The sequence below is a fragment of the Cucumis melo genome, chromosome 10 (assembly GCF_025177605.1).
Source record: "Cucumis melo cultivar AY chromosome 10, USDA_Cmelo_AY_1.0, whole genome shotgun sequence".
Taxonomy (NCBI): Eukaryota; Viridiplantae; Streptophyta; class Magnoliopsida; order Cucurbitales; family Cucurbitaceae; genus Cucumis; species Cucumis melo.
The window spans coordinates 22348601-22353339 of NC_066866.1; the positions used below are offsets into that span (position 1 = coordinate 22348601).

Sequence of the window (4739 nt, forward strand, 5' to 3'; positions counted from 1 at the left end):
TGACAAACCAATAATATTTCTATTTTATCTACAATGCACAAGATCCAATACCTAAAATACCAACACACACTTCCACACTTTCAAATAATACTACAATAAAATACACATCATCCAACACCTATATATACTCACATATGGATAAACACACTATATCCGACATTATAAGATCAAATACTCAAAATCTTCCAATAATATGTAAGATCATGACTACATAATAATTTTCTATATAATAAACAACACAATTAGTAGAAGATCGCCCACCCTTCCAAAAACTATAGGACTGCCCATCCCTACAAAAACTTAAAGTAGAAAGCTACAAGCAGAAAAACCCAAAACTAGAGTATATGTATAACAACAAGTTCCTCCGCAATCTAAAGTAACTACTAACTTAACTAGATGAAAAAGAAACATGTAGAAGTGAAACTTTACACAAATCAGCCAACAAAACTTGCCCATTTTATTTGAATCTCGTCAATCTCTTCTTGCCTATATGCATTTTTAGTATTGAACTACACAAAGAAAAATATATAGAAAAAGCGAGTTTAAATCATTTATTAAATGAAAAGTTAAGGCACTACTTACATTGACTTAAATTCAAATAATACAAAAGATGCAGCAAAATCTGTTCTATTATTTGAAATGCATCAGTCCCTCTAAAGCACATACCATTTCAAAAGCACAATGCAGAACAAAAATAAGAACGTAAATAAGAACTAAGATTAATCGCGAACTCATAAAATAAGAGGACATTGTTTGAAAGGGGAAATAAGAAACATAGAGACAGTATCAATGGTTGGCACCAATCTCTTCCACAAATCATATTTTCATTATTCTTTGAGCAAACAAAAGGCAACATTCATAATCAAAATTGTTGGCATCACAAAACAAAAACAATCATTTACCTCACTTTATCAAAATTAAGACCTATTCATTCGCCACCATCTTGAACTACAAAAGGCAACTCAAATCAAGTTAGAATGGTTGAAGAAAACAAGAATGAGAGAATGAAATAGAAATAAAGATACTCAAGACATTAAAGATTCGCATTTATGATCTACACATGTAAATTTATGAACCACACAGGTAAATTTATGCTCAACAACTAGTCACATTAGACGAACTATATATTCCAACTTTAGCCTCTCAAGTGGAGCAACTAAAGTTCTGTGGAATCAAAGTATTGTTTAATCAATAAACATGGAATATGACAAGAAGCTACTATAGTGTTTGTTAGAAACCATTCATTAATCTAACTCTAAATGCCCCAACCTCATCTAGATTTAACTATTGCTCACCCTCGTGAAAAGATTAAAATTCAGTTTGTCAAAGGCATACATACAAGTCCTTGTACTTCAAAAATTCAAATTACAACATCATCCCTCGTCACCATGGTCTATATGGGGTAAATTTTGTTGCAACAAACTACAAAAAGGAGCCTCAATTAAGTACAATAAGACCGGGCAAGCATAGTATCTAAAATTCGAAAGCCCATCACATTTTTACCCTAACACTTAATAAAAACAAGTATAAGAAAGCTTTCCTCACAAACAAAAGATTTGTGCCCTGGCACTTAATAGGATGTCGATTATCTTCGGTGACCATTTCCATGAGTGTTGTTTCTAGCTCCTCAACTTTGGAAAAAATTATATAAAAAAAAAACAACAACAAAAGTTTCAAGAACCATCTTCTTTAAACAATCACACGAAGAGTTAGTTCAGCAGAAGAAGTAGGCTTGTCTCCACCAATAAGTCGTAACCCATCACATTGAAAAAGGAAAAAAAAATCTTGAAAAGCCTTCAAGGAAGAAACAATGTAGGAATCGTGCTGATAAGATATAATGAGTATGAGACGAACAAACATGACTAGAACTCAATAACATTAGGTGGTGCAAACTGCTAAGAAATCAAAATCATTGGATCTTTTTCTTTTCAAAATTTTTCCTAAAGTGAACATAGTCACTCCATCATGGAGTTTATGGCAATCACCCAATAACCAATATATACTATCACATAAGAATAAAAGCCAAGCCCAATAAATATAGTATTAACCTCAGAACCACAGATCTTTTCTCCTCCAGCACCTGCACAACTCAACCTTCAACCATACTACCTGCACAAAAGCCGCTTATATTAAAATCAACTCAAACAAGGGAAACCCTTAAATACCAAATACCATTTTATAAGCATTGCTATTGGAAATCACACTCGGGTGAATTAAACAGAATAACTGATGGTGATCTTCCTGCTTTATGATTATAAGAGGGAAAATTAAAGAAGGCCTTTCAAATTGAAAAATACACCTATAGTAACATAGAAACTTAAAGCAGAACCTCCAGATAAATATAAATCCTACATGGAAAAGAGATGCACCAATGATCAATGGATAACATTTAAACTTAACAAGTATTTGTGAAATAAATACAGTGACAACGATAAATAATAAAAACTCTAGTAGTTCCTACAAATGTTCCTTTACAGAATTCACATTCTAAAACTATAAGGGATGAGATTCTCTTCAAGTGTAGCTTGCAGGCCAATCACTAACAATCACAACCAAGTTATTTATTTGAGAATAAATCCTTTTTGTTGTGTCATTGACTTTCAGAATTAAGAAAGCTTCAAATAAATATTGGCGAACAAATATTTGGTGACACCAAATTACCCATAGGAAAGATAGTTACTTGTTCTTAGAAGTCTGTGAGCAACTATGTTTCTGAATCACCTGCTAAATAGTCATCTATTATTCCAACCAAAGTTCTGGAAAACTTTTGTAATTAGTTCACCCTAATATCTTTAGGCACCTAATCACATTAGCATGTAAGTGAAAAGATGATCTTAGAGGGACATAGACATTCAATTGTAGTAGCCTCCTAAAATTAGGCAAAGAACGTATGGCTTTGGTTGAAACAACCTCTTGGACATTATTTGCAAGTTCTACAGAAAACAAATATAATATTAAATTATATTTAAAAAAGCATCAATTTACATCAGTGGATTAAGAACTGAGTCTATCAAACAAAAATAAATAAATAAAGTCATAACATAGAAGAATAAAGATTATGCATCTGAAACACCTTAAATAAGTACACTCAAACAGATAAAAGAGAATTAATTTAGAGGAGATAATTTAAAAAGTAATGTGAAAAGAAAGTTTACGGTAGCAGTTACCCAAAAACATTCTCCTCGAGCATCAGGAGTAGCAACAATCCTGCAAAAAAATTCATGGCCTGCATCATTTTGGTAAGTTGAGAATATTAGGTAAAAAAATTAATCATAAATTGCATTCAAGAAATATAGATTATAGATTTGATATATGTATTAATTCAAGAAATACATATTATAGATTTGACAAAATTAGCTTTAGCTATTGCGTGCTTTCTGAGGCAAACCATTCATGTTTTCAGCTTAGATATGGGGAATGACCACCGAGAGAGGTTGATGAATTGATATCAAAGATAAAAGATTAGATTTGATGTGTCAGTCTGCGACATAATCTTCTCAACCGGACTTTTACCTGATAATTGGACAATTAGATGTCAGTATTGAATATTGAAGAACTTAGAACTCAAAGACAGTTTCAACCTATTAAACTCTATTCAAATAAGTTCAATCAAGAATATTAAAATGTCCTTTCAAGGAGTTGACAAAGCATAAGAAAAATGACTTGCCCCAGTGTTATATATGATGTAGGTTTCAGGAGTGGATAATTTCACAGGGGGCGATGTAGCAAAATATATATGTTCTTCCACTACCCGATATATATTCACGGAAAACCCCAACTATCACACCCCGCCCCACAAGCAATACGAGGTGCTGTATGACTAAGCATTCTAACGTGTTAAAACGTCAAACCGTTAGAGTTAGTAGGGTTTTTCCCTATAGTACTTTTGGAAAGAATAATATATAAGATTTTATTTCCTAAATATTTCCTAGATTTTTTTCTTTCTTATTCCTATTGTACTCTATTTATTCTCCCTTTGTACCTATTGCATTCAGTTCGTAAGGAAAATAATAAAAACTAAAGTATCGTGGTTTTTCTCTCGGTTCTCGGGTTTCCACGTAAGTCTCGGGTTGTTGTTAATTGCTTTCAATATGGTATCAGAGCAAAGCAATAACGAAATCCTAAAAAATAACCTAGGAGAAACCCAGATCGAAACTGAACCCGTCACTGCCGCCGCCATGGAGAAACTGCTCCAGAACCTATAGAAACCGCCGATCTACCCAATGAGAGTGGTTCCGCAGCCGTACGTGCCACCGTCTGACCAGAAGGTGATGCACGCGCTGCCCGTGTTCGGCACGTGGACCTACGCGTCGCCGCCATTTCATGTCACCACCCAGCCTGTTCCCTTCTACGCGCCGTCAGATGTCCAACTGTCAAACCCCTCCAGCCATCCGCATCCTCACGCGCCGGTTATGAGCTCCGGACAGCAACCTTCAACCGTAAATCTGTCAAATCTGTACAGTAAGCATCCGCTGTACGTTGACTCTTTACAGCAACCGCTGTTTTCTGGTAACGGAATTGATCAACCCCAGAACAGATCGGACATTGAAGCGGGCGAATCTTCGATGCATTCCAAACCAACCGAGTTACCGATGTATTCCAAGAACCCGGTAACTTTGTTCCCTAATTTACCGTCAAATTATATAACTGGCTCTTTGGGTTCGTCTACAGGAAATTTTTCAGGAGAAAAATTAAATGGTCAAAATTATTTTTCTTGGTCCATAATTGCAAACAAGGGA

At 34.5% G+C, this 4739-nt stretch overlaps 1 long non-coding RNA gene across 3 annotated transcripts; it reads right to left on the reverse strand.

The window, feature by feature from the left end:
- Nucleotides 1-334: 334 nt before the first annotated feature.
- Nucleotides 335-3560, reverse strand: LOC127151334 (uncharacterized). 3 transcript variants are annotated; one of them, XR_007824240.1, is made up of 5 exons: nt 3389-3560; nt 3168-3207; nt 2049-2109; nt 903-948; nt 335-509 (listed from the first exon to the last, which is right to left on the reverse strand). It is a non-coding gene; the product is annotated as an uncharacterized LOC127151334 (long non-coding RNA). The 3 variants fall into 3 exon arrangements; XR_007824238.1 differs by having other exon boundaries at nt 3168-3226; XR_007824239.1 differs by lacking the exons at nt 335-509; nt 903-948 and having other exon boundaries at nt 992-2109.
- Nucleotides 3561-4739: the final 1179 nt, after the last annotated feature.